The sequence below is a fragment of the Rhinopithecus roxellana genome, chromosome 17 (genome assembly GCF_007565055.1).
Source record: "Rhinopithecus roxellana isolate Shanxi Qingling chromosome 17, ASM756505v1, whole genome shotgun sequence".
NCBI lineage: Eukaryota > Metazoa > Chordata > Mammalia > Primates > Cercopithecidae > Rhinopithecus > Rhinopithecus roxellana.
This window is the reverse complement of record NC_044565.1, coordinates 66,064,704-66,085,986: the sequence shown is the minus strand read 5'-3', so window position 1 is coordinate 66,085,986 and position 21,283 is coordinate 66,064,704. Positions and strand designations below refer to the sequence as shown.

General features: G+C 41.5%; 1 pseudogene; it reads right to left on the bottom strand.

The window, feature by feature from the left end:
- Positions 1 to 18,720: 18,720 nt before the first annotated feature.
- LOC115894194 lies at positions 18,721 to 20,455 on the bottom strand (annotated as a pseudogene).
- Positions 20,456 to 21,283: the final 828 nt, after the last annotated feature.

Genomic DNA, 21,283 nt, shown 5'->3' with positions numbered 1-21,283 from the left:
TTCTGTTAATACTTTACATCTTTTGAAGAACTGGGTTGGCTTCTTCAGCTTCTGAGAGAGAGGTAACATCTTGGTGCCCTTTCCTGTCAAATGAGAGTCTCCTGACCTTGGGTTCTGGGACTTGGCTTTCCACAGCTATGGAATGATGATGGACAGGCTCTGGCAGGTGCGGGGTGGTTGGAGGGGAAGAACTGACAGAGCTTTCATACAGCTCCTCTCCTTGTGGTTGTGTTTGCTTAGAGGTTTGCCCTTGTCTCCACAGTTGTTTTGAGCTGCTAATCAAGTGTGCCAGATTTTCAGCTTCTGGTTTGCAAACTCCAATTCTGTCAGTTTTATCCCATTGGAGCAAGAGTTAATTAAAGCAAGATTAAAATGTTAATAATTTTAAGGGCAATATGGCAAAAGCTTGGAATCTCTGGAGGTTGAGTAAGAAAGTTTTCATGGAAACTGAAAGCATAAGGCAGTGAAAGAAATCCATCTAAATTGTCAAGCGAGTCTAATTTCAGTATTGAATATTTGCTTTTGAGAACAATTATGATTTTTCTCATTTGAAAAGAAGTTTATGCTGTTCCATTGCTCAGTGAGTATGCAGGCTATTAAAGTCACAAACATGGGACCAAATACGGTCCAGGGATTTGGGGGATAATGTAAATTGCGTTTCTCAGAGTTGTTTTCACAGCTTATACTCTGGCTAGCTGCATTATCCATATCTCTAGTCCTGACAATAGGAACCATTCCTGGCCTATTGCAGAAACTCAAAGAGTATTTATGAAACAGGAAAATGAAAAGACCAGCCATCTTGAGTTCATGGTTCTTCTTGGACTTCCTGTTCAACATTGCTTTAATCTTGGAGTGCCAAGATTTTCCTTTGCAGATGCATAAGAAATGGAATCTGCTGCCTTTCCTAGAAGAGCTTCTCATCATGCTTCAGAGGCCAGCCTCAGCTGTCAATCTTGTCTTGCGGTCTTCTCCTGTGCATGTCTCTGAAGGGGACTCGGGCTTCCATTCAGCCCTTGCTATACACAATCAAGATTTCATTTCTGGGGTTGACTTCTCAACAGGGCAGTGCCCTTGATGTCTACTCCCTATTGCTGTGTCCCACACAGGACCCAAACTCACATGACATTGTTCACAATATGTCACTGCTGTCTGGGGCTTTGTGACCCAGAACATACTGTTTAAAGTAATGAGTGTGAAAGGAATGGTCTAGAACAGCCTGTTTTGTGTTAAAGAAACCAAATACATGCTCCACAGTGGCAGCAGATGTGTGGAGGTTTTAAACCACTGCTCCTTTACAGAGCTGCCCTTCTGCATTGGACTTGATGCTTTGAACTATGGTTGCTGCAGTCTAGTTTCCTGCAGGCATTCCTTGCTATGTGATGCTCACTTCTGATTTGTAGCTGCAGTTCTTCTTCCTGATAAATGTGTGGTCCCATGCTCTGAGGGCTCTGAGCAACCTCAGGGAAGGAATCAGTCAGCTAGAGAGAAGGCAACTCCACCAGCTGAGCTTAAAAAATGGATTAAATGAGTGAATACATGTATAATACTTTAGCATAAGTCTCAAGTTATCACTATTAGGATTATCTGACGATTTTTTACAAAGGGTCCCTCCCTGATCTCCAGGCTGGATAGCTTCCATTTAACCCTCAAGTTGCATTTTTTGGCAGCCCTCCTCCACATCCATGTTGTGTGCTCCTGGAGGCCGGCTTGTATGAACTGACTCCATCCTGCCCCCCTTCATCCCCTCATTCCCATTCCTTCTTTCTCTGGCTTTGGGTTGGGTTCAGCCAGTGAGGACCCTGGAAGGAATTCTGCAGGAGGAGGAAGGAGAGTGCATGCTATGGGCATTATTTCCTTTCTGCCTTGTAGGGTCACCTGAGGTTTGTTGGCCTTGGGCAGGAAGGTCACAGCTCCTGTTAGACAGCTTTTCCACACTGATTCTCTTTCTCCAGGTTCCTATACCTGTCCTCTCCCCTGGACACTTCAGGCCTAGAGGTGGGAAGGCTCACTCTCAGCCTCAGGGTACTGCAATGTCCCTTGCATCTTCCTTACATTCTGCCTGCTCTCTTGCAGAGAGTCCTTTTATTAATCACTCCTTTAACACTCTATTTGAGTGTTCCATCTGTTGCTGGGTAAGACTGAATAATCCATATTCCTGTTGCTTTTCACCACTACCAAAACAAAGCAGGGAAGCCTGCACCCCTTGCCTCTTCTGCTGTTTCTGGCTATACTTCATTGGCCTCTTTTTTCCTTCAAGACTTCATTATCCTGAAACCATTTGATGGGGCAATTAGTGTGCTCATCTCTGTGTTCAATGTGTTACCCAGCCACTTTTTAAATGAAAGTTTGGTCCAAAAGCAAAGACAGATCTCAGCAAGATTCATCAAGCAGTTTACAGCCGCCCTCTTGAGCTGTCACCACGAGGTCTCCCTGAGCTCTGCTTCTGCCTGACAGTCACCTTTCTCTGAGCATGCCTTACATAGCAAGTCTTAATGCTGATAGGATCTGGCCCTGAACTTGGAGTTCAAGTGACTAATAGTTGATGCTGGAAAACATTTAGAGAACTAAATGAGAAGAGTTTTAGAGTCCTAGCCAACTCTGAGGATCTCCAGAAATTTGAGAGGAGGACTTTATAGTTAGAAGACCTCTGTTTATATCCACAGCATAGACAAAGGAAGTTTGTATGTAATTGTCATGTGTTTACTTCCCTTCACCCCACTTCTTCTCTAGACTTTCTAATACCTGACATAGTTCTAGATACACAGAATGGGCCTGGAGTCCATCAGCTTTCACCTTCTTTGTTAGCTAATGCATTTTTTTTTGCCATATAGTGAGATTTGAGCAGCCAAAATTGTCACTAGCTCACAATACCTATTCCCAGGGAGTGTCTTGGGCCAGTCGGAGAACAGAGGCCATTAAAAAGATGTAATACTAAGTTATGGTGGAGTACTCATTGAAAAAGTTGAGAGGTCAAGTAAGGTAATCTAATGAGCCCTCTCAAGACCACACATGTCTTGAGAAGGCCTGAGAAGATGCTCCAGAGATCTTAGAGTTGGTTCAGAATCATCACTCTACAATATGAAACAAGCCCTCTTGATTATATTCAATGGGAATTTGAATACATATTGTTTTCCATATCTGAATAGGCCTAGTTCTCTGGCTGCCATGACAGACAATGTACTTCCTATGCAAATAATGGCCTGTGATGAAAAGTGTTTGTCAAAAAGAAAGTTAACACTCAGGAAAATTAAAAATAATCTTTCCAATGCAGTTTTTCTCTGAGAGAGAGTTGAGACCTACCTACCTTATTTGAGATTTGGTGAGAAGTCTAGTCTTCTCAGGGGGATAAAACCTAATCTTGTATGCTAAGTAGGAATATACAAATGCAAATCATTTCATCAAAGATTTTAGCCACTATGTAATAAATGGATCTTTATTTAACACGTATTAATGCTGATAGGATATTGAAGCCATGGGAATGTGTTATGCCAGTGAGGGAAAGGGCTAGAAGAGCTTATGTATTCATATGTGGATTTCTTGGACTGACTGAAACTTTTAGGCTCCTTTCTCTGATATGATTAATTCTAGAATTTTTAGTTTTTGAATGTGGTAATGCAAACATCAACAGGATCTAGGTGTGAGTGCCTCAGACAGTTCAGATTGGGCAGAAGTCTATTTCCTATTTTGATTCCAGTTCCTTTTAATGACAAAGCCCAGTACTTTATTAACTATTTTCCCTAGAGCTGTCTGTAAAGATAAAGGATTTAGGAAATGTTCTATGGAAACTTCATAATTCTTGTTTTAAGACATAGCTGATGTTTCAGAGTTCATCACTCTTTAAAAATTAAATAATTTCTCCAGTTGCATGATGTAATACTTTTCACACTGAATTTATCTTTCCACTCTTTGTCTAATGCTGAAGCCTCCAAATGTTTTCTATTTTCTATCAATTTGGTTTTAAAAGCAAAAGACTTACAGTCAATTGAGACATGAGGCTCTCACTGAGTTTCTTTTCATTACCATTCTTAGGATGTTAAATGGGATTTGTACTTAGTACGATCTTTTGGCTATGTTACTCTTTATACCTATGTACAGAGAGAATTGCCCATCTATCCCTACTCCATGTTTCAGTCTAAAACCAGTCCTTGATCCCTGGCAAACAATTCTTTCAAATCCAAGGTTAATCCATTTTCAGTGGCCTTTGATGTGAACACTGCTAAGTGGCTTAAAAAGTGCATTTCCACTCATTCAGTCTTAGTCACCCCAGGTCAGGGTAATTTGCCTTGGAGTTCTGGTTTCCAGTGAGGGTGCTGGGGACCCCAGAAGGATATGGAGCCTTTAGCAAGGCATGTAAATCCATATACTCTTCTGGCACAATTTTTTTTTCTGGTTTTGCAGCATACAAACATTGTTACTGATATGCTGATGTGCCTCAGCAATGTGAAGCAGCATCAGGCAGAAAAAAAAAAATATCTTGCACATTTGTGTACTAATCTTTGAAATGCATACATTTGTTGATAAATTCATGATTTATAAAATACAAATTATCTTAAAAGAATTGCAGAATTCATAGAATCTTTTTAAGTAGAATGTATAAATCAATAAATATGAAGATTTAGGCCGGGCGCGGTGGCTCAAGCCTGTAATCCCAGCACTTTGGGAGGCCGAGACGGGCGGATCACGAGGTCAGCAGATCGAGACCTGGCTAACATGGTGAAACCCCGTCTCTACTAAAAAAATACAAAAAAAAAAAACTAGCCGGGTGAGGTGGCGGGCGCCTGTAGTCCCAGCTACTCCGGAGGCTGAGGCAGGAGAATGGCGTGAACCCGGGAGGCGGAGCTTGCGGTGAGCTGGCATCCGGCCACTGCACTCCAGCCCGGGCGACAGAGCAAGACTCCGTCTCAAAAAAAAAAAAAAAAAAAAAAAAAAAAAAAAAAAAAAAAAAAATTAAGATTTAGAGAAAAATCATTTCTTGACATGTTAAAGGAGACTTACTCCCCACAGAAGTTGGTATCTCTGCTTTGGAAGAAGGTAACAGATACTGGGTCAGCTGGAGGACCCCATATTGATGATAGGAGGAAGACAACGTTCCACTCTGCAGCTCCCCGGAATTTTCCTACAATAGGTGCAGGTCACAAGGATACTGCTGGTCGATTCAGCAACCCCCTTAAACCAAGGATATTGATTTACTCCACCCTTTTATTATTTGCTTCTTTCCAAAATCTGGATGAGTAACTTCTGTGGGTCAAGTTAGGTATTGGCTGAGTTATCAGCATTTATTTAATAACCAGCCCGTCTGTTAGTAGCTCTCCCTTGTTCATAGCCAGTCAAATTGCTCCTGACTACAAGCAATAAAATAAGATTAATGCTTTTGAAAATATACCTTGATTACAGACTGTGACCACTTTATCATATCCACAAGAGTTAACTGTTCTCACCGTGGGGGTCCAAGTTGGCAATATATGTCACAGTGCACGATGAGAGGTAAAGTGCTAACCAACTGCAATCCTTTTTATTGTTATGGAAGTATAACACTTGCTCCCTGATCTGAAAACATAACATCAGGCTGATGAGGTACACAGAATATAGAACATAAAGATGTTAACATCGGTGGCAACAGAGAATAGGAGGTGGAGGCCCTTATAGGCTGGGTTTGTTGGGAAAGGTTTTAGGTAAGAAATGGAACAATAGATAGGATTTAAAAAATGAGAAAGGAAGGTCATGGGAGTGCCTTCCTTGCTTGGCAGTGCACTCAGAATTTTACCTGTATTGTGGCACTTAATCTTCATATTAGCTCTATAAGGCAGGAAAATTGTTATCCCCCATTTTACTGGTAAGAACACTGAGTGTTGGAAATTAAGTGACATTGATTCCAAGTTTACACAGATTAAAACAACTGCAGAGCGAGGGATTGAATCCAGAACTGTCTCCCAAGTGCATTAAGAAAACAGATTTTAAATATCCATCAGAAAGATAGAATTTAAATAGTTTTTTCTTTATCCAATTACACATTTTTATTTATAAGTTATATAAAAAGATAGCCAGCCAGTATGATGTATATGCAAATGTAACTCCATGCGGTCATCATGACATGGAATTCTGAAGAAAGCTTTTGTATCATTTGAGTTTCATCCAGAAAAGCAGAGCCAGCAGAACCAGGAGACCAGTAGATTTATCATCTATCTTTCTATCTATTTATCTGTCATTCATCAATTAACAGTGTATGGATTTATTATAAAGAATTGGCTTTTTTAATTGTGGGGGCTGGTTAAATAGTCCTTGTTAGACTGTCTCCACCTCTCATGCTGGATCTTGAAGTCCAAGGCAGAAAGTCAGGAAAGGAAGATCACAAGCAGGCTGGACTACCATGAGCACAGGTGAAACTCCACAAACATAAGCTAGATCCCCACAATGATGCACTGAAGTGTCTGTTCTTGTTGCCTCTGCCTTTTGTAGGAAGGTATCTTGTACAAACTGGGGACCTTTGTAATAGACTTAAACAGATCTGTCTGGGCCTGATGCTGCTTCACATCACTGAGGCACATCGGGCATATCAGTAACAATGTGTGTACGCTATAAAATGGCTGCTGTTTTCCTTCTACCCTCTGTCCAAAATTTCCTGAGAATCTCCCTTGTACAGCCTATTCTCTCCAGGCGTGTACAATAAAGGGGACTCTGGGAAGTGCAGTTCAGCTTACTCAAGTAGATACATCACAAAGCCATTTTGCTTTCTTTTTTTCTAAGCAGCAGAGTTCTTATTCTGATAACATTCACTGACTCTGCTGTAGGAGTACATATACTAGCACAAAAGTAAGCTGGTTTGTGAGGGATCATTCAGTCAAGGCATTGTATATAATTAATCTTAGTAGTTGAGGGCAGAAAGAGTCAGTCATGATTTGCACAAATGAAGACTTGGCAATCTATGGAGTGGCCATTTCAATTGCTATTCTAATCACAGTAAGAATAAAGCAGAAATTATGTGACTTGTGCCATTCGATTTGGCTAACAGGTTAAGTTCCCCAAATCAGGGCACATACCCACTTAATTTTTTCCATAGAAAAGTGAATGAACATTCTTGATGACTTGTATCCCTGCTTTTGAATTAAAACACAGATTTTAAGTATTTGTTTCAAATATTCTCTTTCCTCAGAAGTCATTGACCATGCCTTTTCCCAAAACCTAGTTATAAAGAACTAAAGAATTATCATAGGCAGAAACAAGGAAGAATTTAAATTAATGTGTAAAACTGGGTATCTTAACTTAGGTACTGGACTGCAGTATGTAAATATCAAGGTAGCAAATATATAACTGGATAGTGTTTGGTGTGAGACTGCAAAGCAAAATGATGTATGTGCCACTAGAATTCTTCAGAATGATGCGTAATCCAGTTTCAGATATAGGCTAAACAAATTCATGCATTTTTGAATATTTCATAATACATTTTCTAACAAAAAATAAACCATTCATTTGATCCATCTGCAATTATTTTGGAGCACTATCTGCACTGGAGAAACTATTGCTGGAGCTGAAATAATGGGGATGAGAAAGATGTGTGGTATCTGTTGGTAGGTAACTTAGTCTAATTGGGACAAATAAAACACAATCCAAGAAAAAAATAAGTTCCATGGTTAGGAGTACCAGAAAAGTGCTTTTGGGTACCATGAATGGGCAGATTTCTTCCAATTGAGAGAGGATATATCTGAGTTGGACCTTGAAAGTTGGGTGGGTGAGGTTTTTTTTAGATGGAGTTTTGGGGAGGCACTGTATGCATTGTTTAATTTGACTTTATCTGGTTTAAAAGGCCAGGTGAAGAGAGAGGATACGAAATTTTAAAAGGATACTTAACTCTTGATTTTTCAATTTATCCTTTCATTACAATGATTGGGACTTAAAGTGTTTACAATTAAAGTTAATGAACGTTTTATTGCTCATGACAGTTCACAGCAAATTAGACTCTTGCTTTCTTCTCAAAATGGGAGAAGGCCCCAGGCAACCTCTCCCTGAAGCCAGAGCTGTGCAGTGCTAGGCTCTGCAGGACACTTTGTTGGGGGTGAGATTTCAAGCAGGGATACTACAGGGAGGGATCTGCTACAAAATGCACAAAGATTACTTGGAAGCTGAATGCTGAAAACAACCTGGTGGAGCTAAGGGAACCAGAGAGGTGTTGCTTCTGCCCTGGGGCACCTGGCAGATTCTGTGGATGTTGGCTTCATCCTGTGATTTGGCACTGGAGGAGAGGTTGAACCCTAGAGTGCCTGCCCTGACCTGACACTCCCTCCTCCTGGCCTCTGTCCCATCTCTGAGGATAAACTCTGCCCTTTAAATTTTTTTTTTGTGGTTGGTAAAGATATGCAATGTGTTTTTATTGACTTTTTAGGGGGACTTTCAACAATATTCTATTGTACATATCCGGGGGTGATGTAATACAGAGTAGGGTTGGGGCCCCTCCCTCTTTTTCTGGAGCAGAGTGGTAGTCCTAGCCTGGGGGCCTGTAGCCCTGTGTCACAGTCCCAGTAAGGCTGTGTTTTCTGGGTTCCCCAGTCTGGCTTCAGTAGCCCCTTTCGTAAGATAGGACAGCTGCACTAGAACAAACAGTATTGCATGGAGGTGTCTCCTGGGTTCTGCAAACTCCCATCCCCAGCCCCCAAAAGGAGCAGCTTAGCTGTTTACATTTCCATATTAATTTTCATTTTAAAAATGATTTCCATGACAAAAAATGTTTTAGAACACCCTATTGAATGCTCTCAAAGGGTGTTATGACTCTCAAATTCGATGCTTACATTATCACAAATCAACTATAGTGACTCCTAAAGCCACATCCGCCCCATCAGACCATCTACTGGAGCTTCTCAACAGATTATTAACAGGACCATTTCTCTCCACACATGGCTCTTCTTGTCCTCCATAAATAGATGCTGACATCTTTTCTGGCTGCGAGTCCTGTGTTTGTTCAGAATGAGGGCTGCATAGTAAGGAAGGGTTGGGAAAGGAGTTCCTGCCTGTGAAGAATGCATTTGGGGGCTTCAGCAGTGGTATTGAGGGAAGCGTATGTGGTGCTGGACTCAGTGTAACCATGCTGAGCTAGTCGCTGTCTGTGCCCAGACCTACCTCTGGGTGCTCACTTCTACTTCAGTCCCACATTCACAACTTCCTCATCCAGATGCCTACTTGCACATCTGTCCCACACTTGCCATTCTCTATAGCACATCTTGCTGCAAAAAAAAAAAAAAAAAAAAAAAAGTATTATCTTACTTTAAAGCTGGTTCTTCTTCCTGACTTCTTGGCCAGGTTAAAGGTCTCGAACCAGCTGTAACATCTCCCTTTTTCCAGTCCCTGGATCCCAACAAGTCTCCTTTTCGTGGCTTCTTGTTCCCACCTCTCTTTTGCCTTTACCACCCATCTTGTTGATTTGCCCCACTACCATGAACATAGAACAGATATTCCTAGCTCTATCATCCCTCCACTCCAATCCTTCAAGGAGAAGGCTTGAGACCAATGTTTCTGGAGAACCATGTAAAGTGTCAATATCTCCAGTCAAACTCCTGTGGTTCTGCATTCAATTCACAGTCTTTACATTCGGAATCTCCCTCCATCCTCCTCTGACCCCAATGAGGCTTCATCTGATTTTTATGAATAAGAATTATCTTACCATCACCTTACTGAAATACTTCCCCTCCCCCAAATCAGAGTTATTTCTGCCACTGTACTGTTCAAGTTCTTGTCTCTCTGGAACCTATCCCAGCTCATCAAAAAGGACCCATGCAAGCCTTGCTTTCTATGTGAAACCTTCCTCAACAATCCCTAGTGAATTAGACTTCTCCCTACATCTCAGCCCCATCAGGCTCTTCCGTTTGTCAGTGCACAGGATACTATCAGGTTCTGCTTCTTAGTGTTTTGGGGTTTTGTGTGTGTGTGTGTGTGTGTGTGTGTGGTTATCTTCACACAGCATTCCCAATCACAATGTGAATGGAGGACAGGAACCTGGGAAAGGTTCTCTGGGACCCATTTCATGAGTTAACCTGCCAAGTGCCCACTTTACCCCCAGAAATCTGAAAGTTAGAAAAATTAGCAAATTAAATTAGAATAATTTATTATTTTATTAATATACTAATATATACTAAAAGTTGTAGAAATGTTGAATGATGGCAGAACCCGTGCAGCAGCTGTGCTATATTTAAACTTTTACATTAATTGACCATGATAAATAGCTCCAACTGTGTTGGTTTCTTCTTTACTTTAGTAAGTGCATTTTCTGAGAAAGTTGAGATCTGTAGCTGAATGACCCATTCTGGCATCATCCTAAAACTTATCATTTTGAGTTTCTTTTTAATTGGAGTAGGAAGTTATGGATGTAATATTTTTGTATTTTTTTAAAATAAAATTCACACTTTGCTACTGTAATTTATGTTTTCCTTGGTAACTGGTGAAAACATTTTAAGGGTCAGCCTAGAAGTAGCAGAATCAGTGGAAACACTTTTTCTAAACCTTTCTTCCTTGTGTCATTAATCACAAGAAACACACCTAGTAACCCAGACTGTCAGATTCACTCACAAAAGTTGCAATTTATCTCCAAACCATTCTTGCCCCCTGAACCTTGTAGCTGATTGGGTAATGAGTAATTACACACCTTCAGTTATTACTCTGACTTAGGATTTTTCAGCTTCTATTTTCTGTCAGTAAATGGAGCTAAACTGCATGTGTTTTGGCTTGAGTACACAATGAATCAGAATTAATGAAATGTCATATCCATTAAAGCAAACTCAGAAAATTGCATGCAAATATGGATAAGAGAGCTCTTAGTTCTAACTTTGCAGCCACAAGCAAAACCAGAGTGGTCATTTCTCATTGATCTTTCTACACAATCTTCCCTCTCTGTGGTCATCCCCTAGGACTTGGCCTGTTCTGAGGCAGTGGAAAAGTACCAAGGCCTCCATTAAAAAAATATCCTGAAGAGAATTTTGAACTACTAAGGACAGCTGTAGTCTTGACTGTGGAGTCCTGATAAGTAAGCAACAATGAGGAAGGGGCCCAGGTGGGGGTGGGTCCCAGGTGGGGGAGAACAATGAACAGTTGTAAGAAATAGCTAATCACAAACAACCCACAGGCACAAGACCTAAGGCCACGAGTAGCCCCAGCTGCATGGCCTCGTTCGATATGTTCTGGTCATACCCCCAGCAAGCGTGGCCCTGTAAAACTTCCCTCTAGCCCCTGCCTCTTTGGAGACTCTTCTCTGCTGTGCTGCCCATTGCAATCTTGTAACATATTTTCATACTTTCTCTAATAAATCTGCCTTTCTTTACCTACAGCTGTCTTGGTAAATTCCTTTACCACCCGTGACACCAACCCCAGCTGGTCATACCCAAGACATTGACGTACATCCTTCTTTTACTCAACCTCTGGGGAGCTCTTCTCTCTGTGGGGTGCTGTGTTCTGACATTGGCTCTATTATTGCCTGCCATTGTGATGCTGAAGCTGAAGAAGGGATGACAAGCACAGGACTGCAGGCTGGCAGCAGGATTTACTAGATTGTGTTTGAAGGGTCTGTGTGATCTGTTTCCAATGCCTAACTCATTTGCCGTGTTAACTTGTATGGTAAAATGTTTACTCTGCCATGTATTCTAGTGCGTTGGCCTAAACATGGAACCAGTTTTCAATATAAACTGATGTTGGAGAGATGTCTCAGCAAAAGATAGAGAAGAGCAATGTGTTGTTCCCCTCAGCCTCTTCTGCTTTTCCAATGCCTTGTAGGTGATAATCAATGTGACTAATGCCAGTAGCTTGCTCAAACTACTCCTGCTGCCTGTAGTTGACTTCAAAGCCTTCAGTCTGTGTTCACAGACCTGGGTACATTTATAAATGGGTGGCAGCCCTTCAGTTCTATGGAAACTGAAAAATTACCCAAGCAACTGAATACAGAGAATCATATGCCACCTCATCTTTGAGTAGCAGCCTCTGAATTCTTAATTTTGGCTGTACTCTGGATGCTGGACCATCAGTGCTGTGTCTTAGTGGCTAATAAATGCATGATCCTAGAAGCCTCTCAATAATACTACTAGTTAGGGACTCTTCTTTGGCTGATATGTATAATATATCTGTTGCTACTACTTTATGGCAAAAAGTAATGCACCTTCTTTTGTTTAAATGGTGGATGGCTACTACTGTTGATCCTTTCTTCAGCAAATTTGTAAAGTGAGAAGTAGAGCTGCCTGGTCCCGGAGAACATTAGGTCATATGCAGAGATAAGATTTCATTCCTGAACTGCTGTATGGAATATAGGAAGCCAGGAGTAGAAAACTTCATTCATAAGTTCTCAGCACATTGTAAAAAAAACTCAAACAAACAACCTTCCCATGTAGAAAAGGCTTAGCAGTTAAGTGAAGGTCACCTAGAGGCCAGTCTCTCAGGACAGGTCTTGATGCTATTCATTTCATGTTAATATGAATTCATGACTTTTGATGCTTTTCCAAAAGTGTCCAAGCTCTCAACCAGCAGGAAGACATAGAATTTGGGGAAAATGGGGATTTCCAGATCTGAAATAATTCTGGATAGCTTCCCCTCTCTCCTCTAAAGCTTCTAAGTTACCCCATTGCTCTTTTGTGACCCAATCCGCACAGAAAAAAAGGGGGGATGCCTTTTAATGTCAGAACACCTTTTAATTCTGATTCTTACTGAAATGAGGACCATGCACAAATAGAAAAGGGCAAGGGTATAGGAGAGAACCCAGGAGCCTACAGGGGAAAGTATTGAGAACCAGGGCTTAACTGTGGCCCTTGGCTCATGAGAGGGTGTCAAGACCATAGGTGTTTGGGTCCCATTTGCTGTTTGATGCATTTGTAAAGCAGAGACAGAGAGCAAGGTGAATGATGTGGAAACACTTTTTAGATCTTTCTGAGCAGCCTTGTCCTGAGAAATTAACCTGAGTGAACAATAGTTTATTGCTCTCTGTCACCTCAGAATCTTCCTCAACCCTCCTTACCCTGGGGGCAACTGAAGCATGAAGAAAACCTGTTATGGAAAGGCTGAGCAGCATTCCCCGGGTGGGGGTCCTCAGGAGGAGGTGTGAGGCAGGCATGGCTGGGGGTGGGTACTGGACCAGGACCCAGCTGGCCTGGTTTCCAGTTCTGACATCATCTGCACGTGTTACCTGGGAAGATCATCACCTCCCACAAAACCTTTGTTTCACTATCTGAAAACGAAGGGCAATGGATCAGGTGATCTTTAAGATTCTTCTTAGCCCCGGATCTGCTTCTATCCAGCTATTAAGCCTGTAAATTTTTCTATTGCCTGTGCTTGCCAGAAACATATGCCTCTCTCTTTTCTGCCTCTCAGCCCTTCGTGGCCTTCCTCCTGAGGCCTTCTGACTTCCCACAGCTGCCCTGCTTTGTTCCCCCACACACCAGGACACAGCAGCCGGCAGGAGCCAGAGACCAATCAGTATTTGATAAAGACAAATCTGTGCTCAGAACGGGAACAGATGTTTAGCCAATTAGGAAACGAAACCCTCTGTTGAAGTAGTTCCGCTTCCATCTGAGGACTTTGGATTTTGCTGTTAAAAGTACTAATTTCTTCAAAAATGCTTTGCAGAATCTATCAAAGCAAGGTAAGAGGTTAAGTCATTTGCTCTAGATAACTCAGTTACAATGTGGCTTCAGCACAATTACCATTCACAGATGTAAAACATCACAAAATCTGAATGTTCTAGAATGGAAGAGACCTTAAGGCTGTTCTTCACACCCAGTGCAAAAATTCCTCTGCAGCCTGGTTACTCAGAGTGTGGTACCTGGACAGCCTCAGCGTTATCTGGGAGCATTCTAGGAATGCGGAATACTGGGCCCCACCCTAGACCTGCTGATTCAGATCTCACGTTTTAATAAGATGCAAAGGTGATCCACACATACATAAAAGTGTGAGAAACACCACTGTACTATATCCCTGATCAATGAACAGCCTGTCTTAGTTTAAATACATGTAGACAACGATGTAGTTTGCTCACATTGCAGGGTGTTCTATTTGGGGATAGCTACAAACATCACAATGCACATTGTTATAATAATAAATCTAGTGAATATTTATTGACCTTGGGCCATGTGACCTCTTCTCAAACCTCAACAAGTATATGTTTCCTCATTTAATCCTCACAACAGCCACTTGAGGTAAATACTATTTGTTTTCACTCAATCCCCACAACAAGTATATGAGGGGCTACTCCCTTCTTTCTCATTTTATGAATGAGAAAGCTGAGGCCAGAGAAACTGAGTGACTTGCAACAGAGCTGGGGAGTGGACTGTGAACTCTCACCTCAGTGGTTTGGCTCCAGAGCCCAGATATAACCGCTGTATTATATGCCTCTGTATAGTGAGCAAAAGTGCTCCTTTCTATTGTTTCTGTTCATGTGTCATCTAGAAATAGGAGTAAAATTCTATTTTTTTCTATATGAAGACTTTAAATTATTTAAAACCAACTTCTATGTTCACTCTTTAATATGTTCTTCATATGACTTAATTATATATCCTCACCACATTAGTCAAATCCTACTTTGTCACTAAAATGTGGCCTTCAGCATTGTATCCCAAACCTCAGCTATGTGATTTTGAGTAGGGCCAAGTTGTAAAATTATCTTCAGCCTGTATTGAAACAGCATACTTTGAATAATGAGGCCCAAGTACTAATGAATACTTTCATTGTCACAGCATTGATTGATATTGAGCTCAATGTCTTTTTCACAAAGACTGCTATTAAGCCTAGTCTCTCTAAGTCTGTATTTGTGGAGATGGTTTTTGAACTCAGGAGGGTTTGCTTAAAGCAAACCTCTCATTAGCATCTTGTGCTTCTGCCTACACTGAGCTCAAGTGATATCCCAGCACCATCTTCCAGTGTAGTGAGGGCTGTTAGCACCACCACTCTCCAGGCTAGGGCTGAGTAGGGTAAAAGTTGCTATCTGTTATTATTAAATTTCATCTTGTTAGCTGTGACTCATTATTCATACTGTCAAATCTTTTGAATTCTTGATTCTATCACTCAGCATTTTTACCAGCCGGCCCACCCTTGTGTCATCTGAAAATTCGATCAACACACATTCTGTCTTTATTAAGCAATTTGCAATTGAAAGTGCTGAATGGGCCAAAGTTGAAGGAAGTCCCTAGGATAGGACCTGCTCCCAGAGACCTCTCCTGAAGGCTGACTTCAGATTGTTAATCTGTTCTCTTGAACCAGACATTTAATCATCTTACCATTTTGTAGCTCTTCATACAGCTTTTATGTCTCCATTTCCTAAAGAGGGAGAATGATGGCCAACACCTCATTTTAAACTACCAATACCCTCCAGTGAGGTGGCCCCAAATGATTATGGTGGAGGCAGCATTTGTTTAATGGAAGGCACCTGGAATCAGTATTAGCGATAAGGTGGGCGTGAGCTCCAACTTTGCAACTTAAATTGTGTGCTCTGTAGTTAGGGTAGATCAAAGAAGAAACACTAAGAGTTCTATATAATAGGGGATTTATTGTAGGGATTTGGATGTATGCAGTTGTGGGAGCTGGTTACAAAGCATATGAAACACTGTTAGTTCAGTGTATATTGTTAGAGCCTAGAGCAGTAGGGCAATCAGTCAGGAAGAAAAGATGGATCTGAACTGGAGGAATACAAGGGCAAGCTAGGACTAGTGAGGATGTCCCGGAACTAACAGAATGGACTAGAATACACATCAATCTCTCATTACTTCCATGGCTCCAGTTGTGATGATGCAGGTGATCTATAGGAAAAGCTGGCTCCATTATCACATAGAGAAATATGCCCTTGGTCCTGAAGGGAGAGATGCAGTGGGAGCTGAAGGTGCTATGGGCCTGGCCCCTGCCCCATACTAGCCAGGTGAGCCGGCAGGTCAGCAACGATGTGCATGACCTGCAACAGATGCCCTGCACTGACCTGAGCACACGAATATGTCTGCTGTTTCATTCTGCCTTCCAAATCTTGTGCAATCTGTCTCCTTTTGCTATAGTAACAGAAACTATGCAGGGAAGGGAATCTGGGAAACATAGTTTCAGTTTAGCTAAATTGATATATACCTCTTTTAAACATCCTTACCCTCCAAATGGAGATAATGGAAAAACTGTGCTTCAGCCTAATATAATGCAACTATCTCTTATACAACTAAGAACACATAATCTTTTTCCCAAAAAGTGGATACAGATTCCTTTTATTCATCTTTGGGTGATGTCTATTCTTCCTCTTGTTGAGTCACATTCCTTTTTGATATTTTATAACTTAGATTCTAAGATGTAAAGTTAGCCATAGCTTATGTTACTTGGTAGGGGAATGAATAGTAGAGGAAAAAAGAAAACATTTGGTTGTTATGTACCAAATCATATTCATCTTAAAATAAGAAAAAAGTATTAGTAACTATTATCATCCTTGTTTCTGCAACTGACTACATGGTTTTAGCTGCTATTTATTATTACCTTCTTCCCCTACTCGTTCCACATTTTCTTTGCCTCTACAAACTACCTCAGCTGCTTGTGGTTCCTTATCGGATAGGCTGATTCAAAACTTCATCCCTAAAGGGGTTTGGGATATTAATAGTACTGCCTATATTGGATTGTTGAAAGTTTCCATTGACTTTAATTGTAGGTCCTGGAGTACTAGGAGATGCTCCAGGGATTCTCTTGAATTGCATGTAAATGCCTCCTTGCCTCTAATATGTAGTAGTAGAAACTCTATATCCTCTTAAAAGCATCAGTTATCCTAATTAGTACAGTGGCCTCCTTCTTCATGTTGAATTATTGTCAGGAGGAACCCAAAGTGCCAGTTATCTGTCAGCTTATAATTTAAGTAAACATTGTTGTACCTATTGCTGGAAGCAGTCCTCCCTTGGGAATGAAAAGGGCCAAAGTTGTGGGTAAATCAAAACTTTCTCTTGTGGAATACTAGGAATGACAATAGGAGAAATCACTCCCACTTTCAAAACCCTTATCTCAGGATAAGGAATAAAATGGCTAAGGAAGAAACAGCACCTCATATATTGCTTGTTGATTTAAAGCACAATGCATTCCTGGAGAAATTTCAGAGATCGGTGCCAGTACCAAAGACCTGAAGGAAGTAAGATGTGATTTCTACCACATCTTTATTCAGCTTGTCTATTTGGCTGGTGTAGAAGACAGACGGATCTTGGAGAATGACAGTGAAGTATCACAAAACAATCTGATAGTGACTCCAATTGCACCTGCTGTTCCAGATGTGATTTCGTTGCTAAAGCGAATCAGCACATTCCCTGGTACCTGGTGTGCAGCTATTGACCTGCCCTTTTCTTTATGCATCTTAGTATAGACCTTTAGTAGTTGTTTGGCTTTCATCCAGTAAGACCAACAATATACCTTTACTGTACTACCTCAGGCAACATCAACTCTCTAGCCATTTGTTATAATCTAGTTCTCAGGCAGATCATGCTGGTTCATTACATTGCCGATATCATAGTGTTTGAACCTCACGAGTGGATATTGCAGTAATCTATGATGTATTGGTAAGAAACTTTTGTACCCAAAGGATGAGAAAAATATATCACTTGCAAGATGACTTCAGTCATTAATCTACCCCAGGGCCAGGTGGTGAATCATCTAAATACCTGGATAACACTTGGATGCAGCCTATCTATCTCCATTTTCTCCAAGATGGTGACATCTGGTCACTCTATTTAAAACCACCACCCTTACACCAGTTACACAGTCTTGATCTATTACAGTGAGGGCCACAGTGGTACAGTAGAAATACGTGTCGTCAACATAAGAATGAGCTAGGTTTGTACCATGGTTTTGCCACTTATGCCTAAATGTTTCCTTGGGCAGGTCAGTTTCTTCAACAAAAATCCAACTCACAGAGTTGGTATGAAGACCACGTGTGATACTATGTACGATGGAGAATGAATTTACATCTATAGAGCCCTTTTATATTCAGACACTTTATGGATTGTGTGTGTTGAGTCTATGTGCATTTTTATTACCTGTTAGCAGATGAGGAACAGAGGTTCTGCCAAGTGGATTCACTTGCCCAGGCTCGCACACTGAGGAGGTGGTAGAACAAGGATGTGAACTCAAGCTGTTTTGTTTGCAAACCACTGTATTCTCTTCATTTGGCCTGTTCCCACTTTGCCATGGAAGAACGCAAACCCTAAAACACTAGCAGTGTATAAATACAGGTTCTGTGCTGTTCTTTGTGAATTCATGCTCAACTTCACTGATCCTTCCTTCTCCGATTGCCTAGAAATTCTGGGTCTAGCCATCTGGGGACTCTATCTTTAAAAAGATCAGAGTGTGTTTTTCTTTTATTTTTTAATTCTTATTCAAAAAATTTATGGTTTTATTGTATCATGAAACATTGAAATACTGGAAAAAAATCAATGTCTGGGTGATGAGGCAGCTGCTTTCTCCTTCACTTCCTTGTGTAATTAGAGCAACTTGTCAGTAGATTGTTTTTATTTTAAAAAAGGACAAATCTTTGCATTACTTAAGTCTTTCTAAGGCATGCACTAGTACAACACAAATTTCTCCCATCCTATGCAGGTAGTCTAGCATCCAAACATTATGAGCATGTCGATGGCAGCAGTGCACTGCACCCACTCCCACCGCAGTCCTGGTCGTTTGTGTATGATATTTGGAGCAACTGGAGGAGTGTGAATAGTACTGACAAGAGGCAGGAGGAGGAAACCGCATGAGTGCCTGGCTGGGAGGAGGTCAGCCCATGCTGTTCAGGGCAAGCCTGAACATGTCATTGGTGCAATCCCACACCTCCTTGATGTTCTTTAACAGGAACATCTGGTGGAATCCTATGATGGAGTCTTCACCTGCCTTAAGCTGACCTACCACCATGCTGAGGACGCAGCTATCTGGTATGGGCCTGTTACTGGGAAGTGCAGGAATCCTTGTTTCTTAGTCTTACTTGGAAGAAAGAATTCTGCCAAGAGAAAATTTAGCACTCCCACCTCCAAAAGAAAGATAATTTATTGAAGGAAAATAGAGAGCAGAGAGTTTATTCAGAGAGACAGGACATTCTGAAAGATGAGGCAGAGTGGGCTGCTGAAAGAGAATGAGCCAGTAGCCTCTGAGAGTTCTGCACTCGGTTTTTATGATACCAGATTTTTTCTTGAAGTTCCCACCTCTGTCATAAGTCTCTGCTTTTTTACTTTATTTAGTTTTCCTGCTTCTGCCTTAAGTCCCCCCTGTTTTCCCATTTAGATCCCACCCCAGGCTTGTGGACCTTTCCTTACTGAAGCAACCTCATCGTCTAGGGTAACACCTGAGGTTCCAGGAGATGAAGGATGCAGACACACAAAGAATGAGGGAGAGCAGAAATTTAATAGGCAAAAGAAAGAGAATAGCTGTCTGCTACAGACAGGGGTCCTGGGAAATGAGCTGCTCATCCACAGTGAAATGTAGGGATTTTTATACATGAGCTAGTGGGGAGGTGGTGTCTGATCTACACAGGGTGCAAAAAACAAGTTAGGATCGGGTGTGCCATCTGCATAGGGTGTGAATCTCTGGCATCCCCCACCCCAATGTTTTATTGTGCAGGTGGGTTCTCTGAGCATCTCCATGTTGCCCAGTTCTTTCTTACTGTACACATGCTAACAAAAAAGGAAAGGCGGACCCTGATGGTGGACTTGCCTGGCCCCCAGGTAGCCCCCTTCTGTTGGTGTAGCTGCAGGCCTCCCGTTGTGCAAGCTTCCAGCTTCCTTATCTGTTTGCAGCTTGATCTTTCAGGCTACTGTTTGTTAGAAAAGAAGTAATGTCTAGGGCTGCTTTTTGTTAGAAGGGAAGTTCTACTGAGGACCCTTGCCCTCACTATCTGCCTAAATAATTTCTTTCTATCTCCTTTATCATTACTATGCATTGGTGCACATGCATGGGCCCAGTGTTGGATAGGAATTCTACCGAATGGCTGCATTGCTCATTACTGCCACCCCAGGAAGGTTGTATAGCCTTCAAATCTACATGTACTGTGCCTGCATATCTCTTAGGAATTTCTCTGTTGCCTTCTTTCCGCCTTATCAGCATGTAGCTAGCTACATTCTGACCAGCTAACTGCAGAGTAAATGATTACTGGGCATCTTAAGGGGTGTTCCTTTCTGCATAGGTATTTCTCCTCCTCTCTGCTCATATCTAGCACGCATGTTTTGGATGGTCCCTGGGGTGTGAGATTTTCCAGACCTCCCTTTTCTCAGGGGCTCTCCCTTCCTGCTTATTTCTAGCTATCTGCCTACTCTAACAGGCTGATGATCTTGCACCATGATGCTGTGCTGGATTTTCTGGACCAGAAGGGAAGGCTAGCTTTCTCCTGGAACCGCTGTCCTTCCCATGTAAGGCGTGACATGTCAATGTAAATTGCACCTACTTGGTTTGTATTGTAATCAAATAACTGGTAGCAATGTTAAATGAAGCTGGGTCCAGTCTGCTCCCAAATTGGCTTGCCTCATATTCTGGCACATCATTGGCCTCACTGAGACCCAAGGGGCTGGCACAGTGGCAGCAGCAACACAGTGTGCTCTGTGACCACTGTCCCTTTTCCCTTGTCTTCCTTTGCCTGCTCCACTGCACTCTTGTTTTTGCTTGAAATTTTATTTTCCCATTTTGAAAATTGCCTTTCTATATATTTAGCAGAAACTATATTTAGTGTTCAAAGCACTTGAACGTATGTTCTCTCATTTGACAATCTGTGGAATGGAGGAAATTGTCTTTATTTTATACACAAGAAACTGTGGCTTGGGTAGGGTAAGAATGTATCAAAGCTTACGAAGCTGATAAGTGGAAGAGCCTCCTCCCTCCAGCTTCAGGGCTTTTTTTTGCACTCTCTCAGTGCTGCAAGAGCCTCTAAATACCTGTTATCTCTGGGAAGCCAGTTTTCTCTTTTGCCCTTTGTACCAGACATAGCTTCCTTTAGAAATATATTGTTAGAAGGAACACCCCACCAAAAGCCAGAACCATCAAAACTGAACAAACGTCTGGTTTATCAGGTATGTGGTCTTCTCTCAGCATATCTTATATTGAGAGTAATAAAAACGTTCTCAATATTCACCAGCAGCTTACTTCATTTCAGGTATTATTAAACTAGTTTTCTCTGAAACCTCCTATTAAAAAAACCCACAAAACTCTTGAAAGAAGAATGGTAAATGCTTTAAAAGTCCATCATTGAGCCAATAAGAAAGTTAACGTTCTTCATGGCCCAAAAAGTATGAAAGCAGAAGTAAGAGGGTGGGAAAACTGCAGAATGTAGCTTTTTCACTGAGGCCACCTACTGCTT